The 19347-nt window shown below is 41.7% G+C and overlaps 1 protein-coding gene across 1 annotated transcript in view; it reads right to left on the bottom strand.

The window, feature by feature from the left end:
* Positions 1-19347, bottom strand: part of LOC127584780 (leucine-rich melanocyte differentiation-associated protein-like) — a 755871-nt gene that overhangs the window by 253846 nt on the left and 482678 nt on the right. The gene's annotated exons all lie outside the window — the stretch shown is intronic.

Here is a 19347-nt window from a genome sequence, read left to right as displayed (position 1 = left end):
CCCATCTATACCTACTTGCAGAATCCCAACATCCTCACCACGACATGCCCTAGCGGCAATGCTGTCCTCCACAGCCTCACACTCATTAATGTGAAGGGCAAGGAAGAGGGGCTTCAAAAAATGGTTTCAGGGAAAAAGAAGCCTTTCCATTTCAGGATGACCTTGGAACTGTGAGCAATTTTAGCAGAGGAGATCTGGGAGGGACAGTCCTGTGGTCAGAATGCATATCTCTAAGACCAAACCAGTTCTGCAGCTTAACCGCTAAAATCTGCTCCTGTAGAATGATGGGTGTTGTACATAAGATTCCTTTTGGATACCTGGAATGAAATCCCCACTTTTTCTCACTGGGCAGGCAGTGAACGTGGCCTGGTCTTGAGCTCAATGTTGAGAATGTCTTCTGAAGTACGACCTCGTTGTGATCGTTAGGACGTTCCTGGCTCTGCTTCTCCACTTGCGGTTCTTGTGCAGGTTGGCACTTGCAAAAGCATTGACATGCAGTTCTTCAGAGGGGGAGAAAGGTGACCATCAAGATAGTGAATGAAGGGCAATGAATGATAGTGTCCTTGGATTGCTATCAGAACCTTAACTTATCATCACACCCTTGTGCAGTAACCTTCACTCTCTTGGGTCATGAAGTTCGTGCTGTCTGCCTCTTCTACTTTAATCCAAACAGCCTGCAACACCCTCAGAAGGCCAGCGGACCCAACAGATATTGTGACCCAATTGTGTACAAGGTGTTAAGAGGCATAGATCGAGTGGACAGTCAGAGACTTTTTCCCAGGGCGACAATGGCTAACACGAGGGGACATAATTTTAAGGTGATTGGAGGAAGGTATAAGGGGGACATCAGGGGTAAGTTTTTTTTTCACACAGAGAGTGGTGGGTGCATGGAACGCACTGCCAGCAGAGGTTATGGGGGCAGATACATTAGGGACATTTAAGAGACTCTTAGACACATGAATGATAGAGAAATGGGGAGCTATGTGGCAGGGAAGGGTTAGATAGATCTTAGAGCAGGATAAAATGTCGGCACAACATTGTGGGCCGAAGGCCCTGTACTGTGCTGTATTGTTCTATGTTCTATATGCTCCCCGGGCCTTACCAGAAGCTCCTGCATGGGCACATCAGAAAATATGGAGCTTCTTCCAACTGTTACAAGTCCAAGCAAGCTATTACTTCTCTCTCTTTAAGTGGTTGCATCATTTTGGACACTGCATCGATACTTCCTTCCATGACAGAAGGATAAGCCAACAAAGGGTGGTCCTGGATAAATACTGGCATCAGGAGAATACTGTAGCAAATTAACAGAAGCTTCACATTGGTTTGTATTGGGACCATCTTGTAACAATTCCATCAGAAGAAAGCAAGTTAGGAATAGTATTTCCAACCTCAGGGTAGAGATGAGTGGGAACTAAATATCCAAGGGTATCAAGTAATACGGAAAGATAGGCAGGAAGGTAAGGGAGGTGGTGTAGTGCTCTTAATTAAGAATGAGATCAGCACGATAGTGAGAGATGACATAAGATCTATGGAGCAGAATGTTGAGTCCATCTGGGTAGAGATTAGGAATAGTAAAGGGAAAAATATCACTGATGGGAGTTGTCTGTAGGCCACCAAATAATAACCTTACAGTGGCATAGGCAATAAACCAAGAAATATTTGATGCATGTAAAAATGGACCAGCAGTTGTCATGGGGCACTTTAACTACCACATAGATTGGGCGAATCAAGTTGGTCAAGGAAGACTTCATAGAATGCATCCATGATAACTTTCTAGAACAGCACGTTAGTGAACCTACAAGGGAAAATGCTATCTTAGATCTGGTCCTGTGCAATGAGACAGGTAAAATTAATGATCTTTTAGTAAGGGATCCTCTTCGAAAGAGTGATCGTAGTATGATTGAATTTCTCATATAAATGGAGGGCGCAATAGTTCCATCTAAAACCAGTGTATTATGCCTAAACAAGGGAGACTACAACAGGATGAGGGAGGAGTTGTCGAGTGTAGACTGGAAACACAGGCTATATGGTGGGACAGTTGAGGAACAGTGGAAGACTTTTAAAGAGATTTTTCAGAGTGCTCAAGAAAAGTATATTCCAGTTAAAAGCAAGGTCAGTAAGGGTGGGGAGAGCCAGCCTTGGATAACTATGGAAATAAAAGAAGGCATCAAGCTAAAAACTCATGCATACAAAGTCGCCAAGAGTAGTGGGAAACTGGAAGATTGGGAAAACTTTAAAAAGCAACAAAGAACCACGAAGCAAGCAAGAAGGAAAGGGAAGATAGATTATGAAAGTAAACCAGCACAAACTATAAAAACAGATGGTAAAAGTTTTTATAGTTATATAAAGCAGAAAAGGGTGGCTAAAGTGAATGTAGGTCCCTTGGAAGATGAGAAGGGGGGATTAATATTGGGTAATGTGGAAATGGGTGAGGCTTTGAACAACTATTTTGTGTCGGTCTTCACGGTGGAGGACACGTCCAACATGCCAAAGAGAGATGTTATGGATGCGATGGGAGGTGAGGACCTCACTATAATCACTGTCACTAAAGAGGTAGTGATGAGCAAACTAGTGGGCCTAAAGGTAGACGAGTCCCCTGGTCCTGATGGGATGCATCCCAGGGTACTGAAAGAAATGGTGGAAGTTATAATAGAGGTGTTTATGATAATTTACCAAAATTCTCTGGACTCTGGGCAGGTCCCGGTGGATTGGAAGACAGTGAATGTCACGCCACTCTTTAAAAAAGGATATCGGCAAAAGGCAGGTAACTATGGGCCAGTTAGATTAACGTCTATAGTCGGGAAAATGCTTAAAGCTATCATTAAGGAAGAAATAGCGAGATATCTGGCTAGAAGTGGTTCCATCAGGCAGACACAGTATGGATTCAAGAAGGCAAATCCTGTTTGACAAACTGACTGGAGTTCTTTGAGGATATAATGAGCACAGTGGATAGAGGGGAACAGGTGGATGTTGTATACTTGGATTTCCAGAAGGCGTTCGATACGGCGCCACATAAAAGACTTATCCACAAGATAAGGATGCATGGAGGAGGGGGTAATGTACTAGCATGAATAGAGGATTGGTTAACCAACAGAAGGCAGAGAGTTGGGATAAATCGGTGTTTCTCTGGTTGACAATCAGTGGTGATCAGGGTGCCACACGGGTTGGTGCTGGGCCTGCAACTGTTGATGATATACACTAATGATTTGGAAGAGGGGACTGAGTGTAGTGTATCTAAGTCTGTTGATGTCACTAAAGTGAGTGGAAAGGCAAATTGTGCAGAGGGTGCGGAGAGTCTGCAGAGAGATATAGATAGGTTAACTGAGTGGGCAAGGGTCTGGCAGATGGAGTACAATGCTGGTAAATGCGAGGTCCTTCACTTTGGAAGGAAAAATAGATCAGATTATTATTTAAATGATAAAAGATTGCAGCATGCTGTTGTGCAGAGGGACCTGGGAGTGCTTGTGCATGAATTGTAAAAAGTTCATCTGCAGGTACAACAAGTTATCAAGAAGGCAAATGGAATGTTGGCCTTCATTGCTGGAGGGATTGAATTTAAGATCAGGGAGGTTATGCTGCGACTGTACAGGATACCGGTGAGGCCACACCTGGAGTACTGCGTGCAGTTCTGGTCTCCTTACTTGAGGAAAGATATACTGACTCTGGAGGCAGTGCAGAGGAGGTTCACCAGGTTGATTCTGGAGATGAGGGGGTTAGCCTATGAGGAGAGATTGAGTCGCCTGGGACTATACTCGCTGGAATTCAGAAGAATGAGAGGGGATCTTATAGAAACATATAAAATTATTGAAAGGAACAGATAAGATAGAGGCAGGAAAGTTGCTTCCATTGGTAGGTGAGACCAGAACTAGGGGACATAGCCTGAAGATTCAGGGGAATAGATTTAGGATGGAGATGAGGAGAAACTGCTTTTCCCGGAGAGCAGTGAATCTGTGGAATTCTCTGCCCAGGGAAGCAGTAGAGGCTACTTCATTAAATATATTTAAGACACAGTTAGATAGACTTTTGCATAGTTGGGAATTAAGGGTTATGGGGAAAAGGCAGGTAAGTGGACCTAGTCCACGGCCAAATCAGCCATGATCTTATTGAATGGCGGAGCAGGCTCGACGGGCCTGATGGCCTCCTCCTGCTCCTGTTTCTTATGTTCTTATCATTACTTGAGACAAAGGTTGGGAACTGTTATTGCCCAGATCCCTTGCAGGTGGATATATAAAGCACAGGGCACTGTCCGAAGAAATGCAGGAAGTTTTCCCAGTATTTTTGCCATTATTCTTGCTTCAACCAATTCCATCAAAAAAAACAATGATTCATTCATCTATATGCTTATTGAACATTAGAGGCACTGAACTGCTGCCACATTTACTTAAGTAACAGCAGTCACCACACTCCAAAAGTAATTCACTGTGTGCAGTGCTTAGACAATTCAATAAGATGAGGCAATAAAGATCTACAATTGTTATATTTGTCAAAGGCAAGTTTTGTGTTTACATGTATTTGGCAAACAAGTCAAATTAACATCAAATATATATTTATATATACTTAACCAGAATCAAACTGCTTGGTGTTATCTTACCTCTGGTTTGTAATTTTATTACTAAATAGCTTCATGAAAATGCTGAGCATTCCAGTGGATAGTAGTAAGTGCTTCCAGACTTTTGAACACACACAAGGAAATGCAGAACAACATAACTGATGTGTATTATAATACTACATAGACCTGCCATCTCACTCATTTTGGTATAAAAATATAATCTATTTGGATGTATCTCATACTAAAACATAAATACACAATGATTTGTCTAAATGGATTGTGATTTGTCACGCTCCTTTTGGATATTAATCTAAATCTGAGCAAAGGAAACTCTTTCACATGTCTGAGTAACATCAGTTATGCAAAAAACTGTGTCAACGCACAGAAATAGTGGATATATTTAAGGCAAATATCAGTTGCAAACTATTGGGACAGATGCATCCCCAAATCTTACTCCTGTGATTCAAGACAGTGCATTTTATTAGTTACCATTGTTGTTATTTTTTAAAATTCTGAATGAAATGTTTCTGAAGTAGTAAAACTATTTTTTGACCACATTTGACCATCATAAGCGCATCAACAAGTATGCTAAGAATGGAACTCAATGTCAAGACTTCTGTTGCAGTTTCTGGACTATCTCCATGCATAAGACTGAGTTGTCTATTTTGAGTATGGGCACATGAACTGTTCAAAGTTAATTTTTTCAAAAATCTTCCAAGTTCCAATCAGGTGAAATTTAATAAAAGACTTTATTTGGGGGGTTTGATTCTTATAAATGTTCATCCACCACTCTGTAATTGTTGTAGTTCAATGAACTACAGATTTATTTAAAGGTTAATACAAATCAAAAGTTCAATTGTCCTTGCAAAATTGGAAGTGTGATATAAATAATAGTGACTGCATATGTGCAAGCTCATTGGACCAAATGGTACCCCAAAAAACGATGTCAGAACTTAATGCGTTGGGGTGCATAACACACACTTACATCCCCCTTCCTCTCCACCAACAAGGTATTGGTATTGGTTTATTATTGTCACTTGTACCGAGGTACAGTGAAAAACTTGTCTTACAAACCGATCGTACAGGTCAATTCATTACACGGTGCAGTTACATCAAGTTAGTACAGAGTGCATTGATGTAGTACAGGTAAAAAAAACAATAACAGTAGAGAGTGAAGTGTCACAGCTACAGAGAAAGTGCAGTGCAATAAGGTGCAAGGTAACAACAAGGTAGATCGTGAAACCAAGAAATAAAAACCAGCAGCAAGCATCCAGTCTGAATTTCCATCTTCTACATGAATGTTATTTGGGACTGATTGTAAACAATTGTGTTAAAAAACACTTTGGAGTATAGTTAGTATAAAATGCACATTTTCTCCCACCAAAGCATAAACTGGCTTGGAATAAAGTTTTGGAACATTTTAAAAAGAATTTTATTAATGTTTCCTTCATTTTCATACACAATGAAGAAATGAAAGAACTTAGGAGGCACTTTTTGGTGTCCACTGCTGCACAGCCAAGGGAGTATATTTGAAGTGTAATCACTTTTACAATATTCTGCGATGTTGCCATTTTCTTTCTGCACATTTAAAAAAAAGAATATGCAGCATTTAATTTTGCAGCAGAAATAAATACACTGGCACGAGGTCATGCATCAACTTTTTTCCCTGTTGGAAAACAACCAGATTTTACCGTTGAGATGCTGAATGGCAGAACTTGAACAGCCAATTTATTGTTGGGGAAATTATGAAGCATGAACCCAGATCTTGCTACTCCAGTTCACCCGGACAGCGCGAGTGAGAACAACATGCTTCACTTTACAAACTTCCCTCAGTGGAATGTTGACCCTGACAACCCCGACCACTAACACCACATTGCTCACCCTATCTGTCATTAGGATGGCCTCCAGAATGGAGACATGCATTGCCTTTGCTGGACTCAGTCGGTTTGTGAGCCAAATGGCAAGGACCGACCACACAGCATCTTCAGACTGGGAAAGGGAAAAGATCAGGCATCTGAGCACTAACGTTGGGACTTCAGGCAATAACAAGATTGGGATTGCTTGGCTGAAAATTGGAATTGAAATTGGTTTATTATTGTCACGTACTGAGACACAGTGGAAAAACTTTGTTCTGCATGCCATCCAGACAGATCATTCCAAACATTAGTACATCGAGGTAGTACAAAAGGAAAAGCAATAACAGAATGCAGAATTTAGTGTTAAAGTTGCAGAGAAAGTGCAGTGCAGGTAGGCAGAAAAGGTGCAAACGGCCACGATAATGTAGCTGGAGAGATCAAGAGTTCAGCTTTATCATACAAGAGCTCCATTGGAGAGTCTTATAACAGTGGGATAGAAGCTGTCCTTCAGTCTGGTGGTGTGGGTTTTTGAGCCTTTGTATCTTCTGCCTGATGGAAGGGGGGAGAAGAGAGAAAGACCAGGGTGGGAGGGGCCTTTATTATGCTGGTTGCTTTCCCAAGGCAGCAGGAAGAGAAGACAGAGTATCTCTCTAATTTCTTTTTAATATGAACACAGGTTATCAGTAGCATTGTCAAGGCCATTTTGTGTCCATTCCTGATTCTCTTGAGAAGCTGATGGTGAGGAATAGGCGAAGCACCAATGACTCTCCCTGCGGTAACAGTTCATGTGTGGGATGAGAACCCAATGCACCACAACCGGACAGATAACAATCAACCTAGAGAGTGCAGCAAGATTACCCTTGTCACAGTCAGATCAGATTTCATTTGTGATTTCAGTAAAAACCATTTTGCCACCAAGAGAGGTACTAAATTGGTGTGATTCAGGTGGAGTTCCACGAATAATATCACAGATTGTGGATGCAGTAGCACACACAAGAAGTTTGGAGGAAAGAGATCTTGGAGTTCGGGTTGGTAGCTTGAAAGGGCAGAGAGGACAAGGGTGAGTTTTGAGGAGAGGTGTGACAATAACATTTTTGGAGAAGAGGGCAGCGATATGCGAGGAGAGAGAACTGTTAACAATTATCAACTGACATAATCTGGCAAAGAGCTTGTTTGGTCTTGAGTGTGAAAACAGTCTTGAAAGACTAAAAGGAGGAGATTTTAAGAGCATAAGGTAGCAGCTGTGGAGCAAAGAGCTGTTTGAGCCTTTCTGCCATTCAATAAGTTCAGGACGGATTCTGTTCCCCTCCACTTTCACCTCTGATTTCCATCTCTCTTCTTCAAGAATCTCTCAACTGCAGCCTTCAATATCTTCAATGACCGAGGATATTGTGTGGGATGAGAACCAACTGCACCAGGATTGGATGGATAATAATGAACCTAGAGAGTGCAGCAAGATTTACCCTTGTCACAGTCAGACAGGATTTCATTTGTGATTTAGGTAAAAACTATTTTGCCACCAAGAGAGGTACTAAAGTAATGGCATTGCTCCTCATCTCAGCCTTAGATGGAAGACCACTTATCCTTAGGACAGGCCCCTTAGTCCAGATTCTCCAGTCTGAAGAAGCAGTCCCTCAGGATCTACCCTTTTAATTCCACAAATGGACTAGATGAGGTTTAAGAAACTAAGCACTGGGGCAGGAGGAACCTCAGAGGAAACTTGGCCCGATGCATTTGGGGAAGTGGTGGGGGTAAGCAGTTACTAATGGGGATAGTGATCAGTTCGTCTCAATCTTAAAGGTCAGTGAGTCCAACAGTAGCACGGAAGGCGAGGTAAGGTTGGATAGGAAGGCAGTGAGCAGAAGAGCAAGGACATGATGAAGTGTAAAGACTGAGGGAGGAAAACAGTGCAGGTCCCTCCCTGAAAAATGTTTATATTATTTGGATGGATGGTATAGTTCAAAGATTTTAACTGAGAGGCAATAACAAAGTGAGATCCTCAAAGTGGCGGCAAGAGCCAAGGGAAAGAGGCAGACCAAGTTGGTGATAATGGCCACTGTACAGTCCGGGCAAGGCAAGTGTGAAAGGTTTGGCTGAGGAGAGGGGCTTCACTTCATCAACCAGGTTCCTGCCAGGGCAATAATGTTGATGTAGTCACCCATAATCTCACCTCATTTTCAGAATTCAGATATCTTGTATGTATTTGGACCAAGACTGGAATGAGGTCAGGATGGACTGACCAAAGTGGAATTCAACCCAGAGAACTAGCAAACAGATTGATGATGAAGTTGCACAAATAATGAACCCTTGCTACACTTCTGAGGTTTGAGGAGAGGCTTATTGGATGGCAATTGATTGGAAGAGATTGTCCTGTTTTTAGGGGAAGAACGCAACTGGGCAACTACCCTTTGTTAGGTGAATTGCAGTTATACTGGAGCATATTACTGAGGGGCTAGGTTAGCTCTGAGGCACAGCAGTTTCGGCACCATAGCGAGAAGTTGCCAGTGTCCATAGGTTATGCTGAGTTCAGTTTTCTTAAGCATATCTGGTTATCTGGTGGAGTGAATCTAATTAAGACAATAAGATATAGGAGCAGAATTAGGCCATTCAGCCCATCAAGTCCACTCCGCCATTCAATCGTGGCTGTATTTTTCAACCTCGTTGTCCTGCCTTCTCCTCGCAACCCTTAACCCCCTTACCAATCAAGAACCTCTGCCTTAAGTACACCCAATTACTTGGCCTCCACAGCCCTCTGTGGCAACAAATTCCACAGAATTGACCTTCATTCAATAATTGGATGAAGAGTGGCTTCTGGTAATTGTGGGGACCTGAGGAGTTCAGTGACTTGGATGCGGCACCTCTGGCTGAAGACAACTGTAACCATTTCATTGTTGACTCTCGTACTCATACTCTGGGGTTCACTGTTATTGGCATGGTCAAATAACACTCCCCATCAAAACCCAAGAACGGTCATTCAAGTTACATAGCAAGTTTTGACATCTAATCAACCATAGCCTGACATGAATCAATGGCTTCAGGGGAGGAGTGAAGAAAATTAGCTTCAAACAACGGAAAATAATTAACCAAATTCATGCTGAAATCATATTAAAAAGATACATACTATTACAAGTTTGCTTTGCATAATGATTAAAATTACCATTTTTTTCTTCATTACATGCATTGTCCAATCATGTACTATGCCATGGATCACCCACATGCCGTTGTGTGCCAAACGAGCACTCTTCACGTGAGACCTGTTGCAATGTAAGCATGCTGCTCGTCTACCGAAGGCCCTGTAATTGAGCTGACTCTCTGTACACGTTCACACACACTTCCCAGCTAATCAGAAGGAACCACTGCTGACTTTCCCCTCCAAACCCAAGGAAACTGACACCTACTAGTTCATTTAGTGAAGCCAATTTACTAAGCATACAACAAGCATTAAAATGTATTTCCTTATCTGTACAATGCTGACAACATGCCAACTTCTAGCATAGGGAAAACAGACCCTATTTTGGGATACATCAATGCTTTTCCCGAGAGACAGCTGTTTTATTTTGCGTCATTTGCTGATCTGCAGAATATTATGTTCTCACTGTTTTATAAAATTTTTGTCTGCAATATTGCACGAGTGGTGCAAAAGAAATAAAACTTAAAGGTAGTTGGTGTAAGTGTTTTCCACCTTGTAGTTTGATGGATATACAAATTTCTTTTAGTAAATTAAACATTGCTTTTAAGAAAGATGTGGTTATGACTTTTGGCTATACATAAAAATAAGATGATCTTTTAGGAAAGAGCAGATATGAGTTATGCTGCTAGTTAACCATCACCTCAATGCTTCATAGTTATAGTGTGTAGGAGTCTTGAGAAGGCAATTAGAGTACAGGCAGCTTCTACCGTCTCTGCTGTTATTGAACTTATTGTTCTCCACCCTTGAATATTTTTTAAACAATGGCATTTTTTTCACAAATCCCACATCATATTAAGATTGCAACATTACTGCTTTTGATTGCACATAGTAAAATTTTATTAGGCCTCATATAGTTCTTTGAACATCTCAAAACCTTACATTCATCCAGTAAGACATGTAGTCACCAAACTTTAATATAACTTCAAACTGAATACACTTCTAAAATAGTTTTCTCGCACCATTTGAAAATAGAACCATCTATATTATTGCCTGGACTTTTGTACTTACCCTTCTTCAGTAGATTTTCAATGGTATATCAAAGTATAATATGCATTGCCTGGGGCTGGATATTAAAATGCACGTGTGATCATTGGTTTGCCCATTATAATTATTTTTCCTGTCATTAACAATGATCACTTTGGCTGCAACCTGATCTGAAAAATATCCTCAATTCTTTTTAATGAGACTTTTTTTTCTTTTGATGTTGTTCTGATTTTGATCTCTGATAATGCACAGCAATACTTAAAATACCCAGAATAATTGCTATAAAAAGATTGCATTTGAAGCTTGAGAAAAACTAGGAAAAACTTTTGGAGTCTACTTTTGTTTGTAAAGTTTGGTAACCAGATGCCATTACTTGCCAAAAGAGCATTGTTCACGTGATACCTGCTTGGTTGGAGACTATTGGATTCTGTAAAAACAAATATAAATGGATTTGTGTTTTTTTTTGTACTTCTATGTTGATGGTATTTACCTCATAAATGAGAAAGAATGTCGTTTTAATTCACAAATATTACTCACATAATCAGCTGAGAATTGTTATAAAATGAAAAATAATCTTTCCAAACTACTTTATAAACTTCTTTGAAGTTGTTGCAGTATTAACCAGCATATAATGGCTCAAACCTAATATTACGAGCAAATAAAATTGAAGTTCATCATATATGTTTGGCTGCACTATGGTTCCAAAGATGGAACGAGCAATATTACAAGATCATCTTTGAGACTCAGTAATCAACTGCTACATTTGTGGTGAACCAAACTTGTCACCTTCCTGGGACTTGTGGAAAGGTAAATGCTGGTGACAGGTTTTGAGGCCAGATCAATGAGCTCATCTCTAATGTACCTCTGGTGAGTAACCTGCCATCACTTGCTCAGACACGACAAATGGCCACTTGAGCGAGATACAAGAAGGTTATAGATATCTGGGGAAAGTTAAAAATCAATGCAGTAAAGAGAGAAGAAAATTAACACACCAAATATATTTGAAAGGTTGTCCACCAGCACTGGTTTTCATTTACCTCTAGTTAAAGAAAGTTGCTTTCATAATGCAAGCACCTCATTTAGTTTTCTGATCGTGAAAAGGTCTTATTACAACAGCTTCCAAGGATGTAATGAATAAATTGTTTTCATCACATACTACTTGAGGCACAATTCTGCTGATGTTGATTTTATGTAATGAATTTCATTGTAGCTCTGTTTGGACATCAGACTCACGGTCAACCAATAGAATTGGATGCACAGGAACTTCCAGAGCGTAAACATTGGAACGACTTTGAGAGACACATACTGTAGTTCTATTTTGAGAGCAGCGTTCCCATACATAGAAAAAATTGTTGTGTACTAATGCACTGCTGTGATTAGAATTATATTCAGACGAAATGTATTCATGGTGGAAGGCTGCAGAAGATATACTTGATCCAAGCAGTTTCTGATACTATAGAATAATAGAAGTGAGGAAATCCCAAATTCCTTGGCAACAGAACAGTAATCAACATGAGTCAGTTCAATCATCAGTGTGTTTGATTGATGGATGTACTCTTACATGACTACCACCATAGCCCTACCACTATCCACATCTGTGGCAATCCCCTCTCCCCTCTCAACATCTGAAGATGTTGTTTAACTTAAGCACATGTTGGACAGTCCTATAAGTGGCAGGTTCATCCATAACAACCCCTTTTTTGCACTATATGTACAAATCTACCTACATGCTTTTAAAACACAGATGGTCAGAAACTGCAGCTAAGACTCAGTCCCAGTAAAGATGTGCAGTACAGTCATCAGAGATACAACAACAAAACATTAATCAGGGTGCAGTCATTTCCAATGCTTCAGCTTTACGATGTTATACTGATCGATTCCACTATAAGGCTATACTTCTCAATTATCCTTCCACTAGTTCCAGGAAGTAAACAGTCAACAGCTCACATGTGCGGCCCAGATACCTTGAGTTCGCATTGTTACATGCATTGTAATGAGTCACAGCATCCAAAGAGAATCGTCTGGAATTACTCTCACTTCATAACTTTCTACATTCTCAGGTCTCACTAATATAACATTCAATGGTAAGAGTTGGTGTTCATGGGGATCTGGGTGATCCTCTGTACGCTGGCCGTTATTGCAAGAGGATATGAAGACAAGCACGGACACGTATTGCTCCAATTAAATGGGGCCCTGGTGAAAGTGCATCTGGAACACTGTGCACTGTCTGGTCTCCCCACCTAAGGTAGGTTATACTTGTGATAGAGGGACTGCAGCAAAGGTTCATCGGATTGACTCCAGGGACGGTGGGTCTGTCGTATGAGGAGAGGTTAAGCAAACTGGACCTCTGCTTTCTAAAGTATTAAATATCTCATTGAATCACACAGAATTCTTCAGAGGCAGGACAGGGTAGATGCGGCTTTGATGTTTTCCTTAGCTGGGGTGTTTAGATCAAATTAAATCTCCATACACTGGAATGTATTCATTCAGTCTACTTAGATACAAAAGTCAGCCAACATAAAGAACCTTCTCTGCACTCCTTCTATTGCAAGTATATCCTTCCTAAGCAGGGACACTAGACCTGTACACAACATTCCAGATGCGGTCTCTAGGGCCCGAGATAATTTGAGCAATGCATCTCCACTCTCGCCCTGGAATCCTTCATTAAAGGCCAACACACCGTTTGCCTTCCTAATTGCTTGTTGTACTGCACGTTAATTTTCAGTGATTCATGTGTACAAGGACACCGAAGTCCCCCTGAACACCAATTCTCACCATTTATAAAACACTCTGGCTTTCTATCCCCACTAACTCAATTGCTACCGAGACATCACTGATATAACATTATATCACAGGTAGTGAACAAATATGGAAAGAGAATAAAATATGGCATGAAAATAGAAATCCATGTTAACCATCCAATTTCCTGTTCTGAACATAATATTCACTAATCTTGTTCCTGCTGCCACTTTATATGAAAGTGTTGGCCACAAGCAATAGATCTCTTTAAAATCATAGACAATGGGCTAAATCATTCCATGTTGCCTTTCTGGATCCCTTTAAATCAAGCTTGAAAAAGCCTCTCACACAAAATGCTGGAGAAACTCAGCAGGTCAGGCAGGATCTATGGAGGGAAATAAACAGTCGACGTTTCGGGACGAGACCCTTCATCGGAAGCTTCAAAACCGGGACCTCTGTACCTCCATCTGCAACTGGATCCTTGACTTCCTTATCGGGAGACTACAGTCAGTGTGGATTGGTAATAACATAGCCTCCTTGCTAACAATCAACAGAGGTGTACCGCAAGGATGCGTGCTTAGCCCACTGCTCTACTCTCTCTACACTCATGACTGTGTGGCTAGGCACAGCTCAAACACCATCCATAAATTTGCTGATGATACCACTGTTGTTGGCAGAATCTCAGATGGCGATGAGGCGGCGTACAGGAGTGAGATAGATTGGCTGGTTGAGTGGTGTCGCAACAACAACCTCGCACTCAACGTCAGCAAGACGAAGGAATTGATTGTAGACTTCAGGAAGGGGAAGTCCGGAGAACACACACCAGTCCACATTGAGGGGTCAGTGGTGGAAAGGGTGAGCAGCTTCAAGTTCCTGGGCATCAACATCTCAGAGGATCTATCTTGGGCCCAACACATTGATACAATCATGAACAAGGCACACCAGTGGCTCTAATTCATGAAGAGTTTGAGGAGATTTGGTATGTCACCAGAGAGTCTTGCAAATTTCTACAGATGTACGGTGGAGAGCATTCTGACTGGATGCATCACTGCCTGGTATGGAGGCTCCAATGCACAGGATCGCAGGAGGCTGCAGAGGGTTTGTGGACTCAACCAGATCCATCAACCCTCTCCGCCATCAAAGACATCTTCAAGAGGCGGTGCCTCAAGAAGGCGGCGCCTCAAGAAGGCGGCATCCATCATTAAGGACCCTCACCATCCGGGACACGCCCTCTTCTTGGTACTACCATCGGGGAGGAGGTACAGAGGCCTGAAGACCCCCACTCAATGTTTCAGGAACAGCTTCTTCCCTTCCACCATCAGATTTCTGAACAGTCCATGAACATTCCCTCTTTATTCCTCTTTTGCACTATTTATTTATTGCTAACTTATAGTAATTTTTAATGTCTTGCACTGTACCACTGCTGCAAAACAACAAATTTCGTGTCTTACGTCAGTGATAATAAACCTGCTTCTAATACATCCGAGGAAGCAATTCTTTGCAGGGGAACAGGAAACCAAATGGAAAAGGTGCAGGAAGGGGCAGGGGGAAGTCAATTTTGGTTGTGCAAGGAGCTTGACAGAGTGAAGACGATCTAGTTCAACGACATAGAAGCAGGCAGAAATGATTGTCACATTATTTAATTTTACACTTTGCTGCATATCAGGGTAAACAAAGTGACTCCCACACCAGGGAACCGGGGAAGAATCATGGTCACAGATGGTAATGCTTGCAGTACAAAATTATCAGGAAACTCAAGATGACATGTGATTATTGGTTTAATGTGGCTAACTTTAAGACTGTGCCCTCATTCCGCAAACACAGAGGCATGCATGGGGATAAACTTTTAGAACGTCGAACAGTACAGCACAGGAACAGGCCCTTCGGCCCACGATGTCTGTGCCAAATATGATGACAAATTAAACTAAATCTCTTCTGCCTGCACATGAACCATAATCCCTCCATTCTTTGCATATTTATATGTCTAAAACCCTCTTAAACACCACTGTCATATCTGCTGCATGCACTACCACCCCTGGCAGCCCGTTCCAGGCACCCACCACTCTCTGTGTAAAAAAAACTTGCCCCGTACGTCTCCTTTAAACTTTTCCCTCTCACCTTAAACGTATGTCCTCTAGCATTTAAAATAATTATCCAGATTTTGTTGGGGTGGACATAGATACATTGTGTGAGAAACAGGGGCGTGTATATTTACAGACTCATGCTCAGATCATTATGGTGTGGTGGAGAAGGGATGGGGTTGGGGTTTGGTTTGTGTTCCACCTGCCTCCACTTGCACAAACTCCTGTGCAAACACCCTAATAGGTGGCACTTCACAGACCCTTCCTCGTTCTCTTAGAATTCTAACCCTGTCACCTCCTTGCAGAGTCAAATCCTCCTGGGGAGACCGATTCTCTCTATCGATCATTTGGAATCAAATGCAGATTGTGTGACCAGTTTGAAGAGGACCTTCATTCAGTCTGCAGGGGCTGATTCTGAGCTTCCAATTGCTTATCATCTTGAACTAGAGTCAGAGAATTATAGAGACATACAGCATGGAAACAGGCCCTATGGCCCAACTCATCCATGCCAACTGTGTGGCCCAGCGAGCTAGTCCCATCTGCCCGCATTTGGCCCATAGCCCTCTAAACCTCTCCTATCCATGTACTTATCTGGATGGCTTTTAAACATTGCTAATTGGCCTGCCTCAACCACTATTTCAGGTAGCTCATTCCAACTACGCACCACCCTTTGCATGATGAAGCGGCCCCTGATGTCCCTTTCTCCAACCCATTTCCACTCTGATCTAGCTGTTCCAATGTGATCCAATGGTAAGCTTGAGAAACAGAACCTCATCTTTCACCCGTGCACGTTACAACCCTTGGGACTCAATATCATATTGAACAATTTCAGCTAACTTACTATTTTCTTTTTTTTTTCAGAATTGGCCAGCTTTGCTTGAAGGTTTTTCATCTGTAATATTAACACAGTTTTTAATTCTCTCTCCACAGACACGGCCTGTTTTCAACAACAGCTGTGACCTGCATTTCCCACTTTACGTGTTCCTTTGGTCGTTTTGTCTCTCCCTAACTGCCCTCAGTAATCTATCGACCAGTCAGCTTCATAAGCAACAGATCACCACAGCAAACCTGGCCTCACCCTGTCTGCAATATTCCCCTTCTCCCTCCATCACCCTCTCTGCAACTCGAAACTGAATTGATCTCTCACTTCTCCAGTTTTGACAAAGGGTCTTCCACCAGAAAGTCAAGTCCTTCTCTTTCCATAGATGCATGACCTGTCGAGTGTTCCTGGCATCTTTTTGCTTTTTTATTTCAGATTTCCAACATCTGCAGTTTTTGATTTTCATTTTCTATAGAATCCCTTATCATTTTAATCAACTGTTAACAATCTAAGTTCATAAAGAATTTGCATTTTACCCAGACCAATGTTCTTCCTATACGGTCAAAGCATGGCTCCATTTATCTGAAGTATCACCAGCTCATTGTTCCATCCCAGCTCCTTTTAAAGAGGAGCATTAGTTCTTTCCCGAAGAAATGCATTTTCAAAGAAGTTCATTTTCTATAAAAACACATCATTATACTAAATAAATGTAGAAGGATGAACTTTGGCTACACTCAGTACACCCAATCATCACAGTCAAAGTCAACGTGCCCAGACTTGTAGAGCTCTTATCTAAGATTTTATTCTATTTACACAAACAATATTATGTACTTGTGTAGATTCTTCTACAAGGCAACATTTCTTAAACCATTTCACACAATATTTATGAAATAAAACCACAATCCATACTTTTTACTTCCTGCCTTGCTGCCTGTAAGACTAATTCAATTTGAACAATCAGCCTTTCAGGCGACTTCACTCTTGCCCTCTTGAAAGGGCACCAAATAAAGCCGCATCTTGATAGGGGATAGGGGATATCAGAGCTATAAATCTTTAATAATCATCCCTTCACTGATAACAGTCAAACTCGGGTCAATGTGTGCCCAATAATTCTCTTTATTACTTTTCCTCAGGAGACTTGAAAATAGTGACTTTCTCCACCAAGAATAAATGCAGTTGGAGGTCTTTCAAATATCTTTTCCACCTCTCTTCACATCATATTTAGAGTCACACAGCATGGAAACAGGCTCCTTGGCCCACCAAGTCTGACCATTACGCACCCACATACACATCCCAGACCAATCCATTTTATTCTCCATTATATCATTGTAATGTCCGAACCTACTTTCCCGAGGAAATCTCCTAATGGTCTATTTAGTTCTATCTGGCATGTGAATCAGTGCTAATGGGTCAGCTCACACTAAGGTCTAGCGACCTGTTCTATTCAGAAGCTGCCTTGTGCACATCTGTGCGTAACACACATCTACATCTGTGACACAGCTGCACAGGTGCAGAATGGGATGGAGGTGAGATTGCAGCAAACCCACCTGCAGCTCCACCCATAAACCCACCTCTGAATCCAGCTGCTGCACTGAGCTGAGAGGCTGGATGCACTTCATACCTGACCCCTCAGCTTTGGTCGAGCCATGGCTGGTGTATCTGATCTGATCTGATCTGGCCCCCATTCATTTGAATGGGATTATGGACCAGCACTGAAAAGATAAGCAAAAATAATTATTTTAGTTTAATTAATGTTTTTAATTCATATTTGCAAGTTGAATGTGGTTTTAACTAAACGTTTTAACTAAAACTTTTAATGATATTTAGTTCTTTTTCTAAGTTTCCAATTCTCTCTGATCATGGAGGCATTTACAAATGGTGGAAAACTTCATTCCTAGTGTAAGCAGCTAGTTGGCCATCAGGGCAGTTCTATGGGGCAGCACAGTGGTGCAGCCAGTGAGTGTCTGCCTCGCAACCCCAGAGACCCAGGTTCGATCCTGACCTCCAGCTCTGCCTGTGTGGAGTTTGCAAATTCTCCTTGTGACCATGGGGCTTTCCCCCCAAGTGCTCTGGTTTCCTCCCACATGGATTTTGCTAAGTTAAAGGGCCACTGTTTGTGGATGAGTGGCAGAGTTTGAGGGGAGTTGATGGGAACGGGAGGAGAATAAGATGGGATTAATGCAGTATTAGCGTACATGGGTGCTTGATGGTGGTTTCCTTGCTGTGCGACTCTGGCACTTAGCTTCCACCCCCAAAGCCTGGTTGCAATTCACAGACAGCTTCACCTCACAGAATGATCAAAGCAGCAGGGCTGGTATGAGTTCAGGAGCCAAATCCACAATAGGTGACTGTTGGCATTGCAAATGCCACAAACCGGATAAAACTTGATACTGCCATCACATGGTAACCTAACAGGATATTAAATGAGTATTTTTTGTGTATGGTTTACAGACTACATTGTGGCTCTTCCAACTCTAATTGCTGTGAACTATTTTGACTTTGAAGCTTAACGTAAAAACAAGGATCACCGTGAGTATATTCCCTTTGTCTCATAAATGCCATAATGTCACACAGTGGAGAGAACGGCAAGGTTTGTAAACAAATAGCAAAAATATCCAATTATGCTCTCAACTCTGCTACAGAAATCCAATTACCTGCAGGTCTGGACCCAGCTGCAGTAATTGGTGATCTGCACTTTTGGTCAGCAGACAATTGGGATGATGAAGGCAATTAAACACAAAGTCTATACATGCCCTGCAGAGGTTATTGTGGCTGCTATATCAGTGCTCATCAATTTCAAAATAAGAAGAATGGATGCTGCCTCCTTATCTCTTCAACCGTGGTTGCAACCAAAATATTAGTGAGGTGATCATAAGGTAAATTATGTCAATGGAATGACAAATGCAGGCTTTGCAAAACTGGAGAGGAATAATTACAGGCCCAGAATATAATTGAGCAATTTGATGGTCCTGTATTTGAGCTGTCGTTTTGATGTGAAGTGCTGTCACGCCCTGTAACACTACTGGAATCAGACAGGCCTCGTCCACTTTGATCTGTGCTTAGGCAAATGAAATGAGGTCAAAATCTGGTCATTAAAAACTCCCTTGTGTGATTAAAGTTTTCAACTT

This window comes from Pristis pectinata, chromosome 30 (assembly GCF_009764475.1).
Source record: "Pristis pectinata isolate sPriPec2 chromosome 30, sPriPec2.1.pri, whole genome shotgun sequence".
Classification (NCBI taxonomy): Eukaryota; Metazoa; Chordata; class Chondrichthyes; order Rhinopristiformes; family Pristidae; genus Pristis; species Pristis pectinata.
The sequence above is the reverse complement of the archived record's forward strand: the minus strand, read 5'-3'. Positions and strand labels throughout refer to the sequence as shown.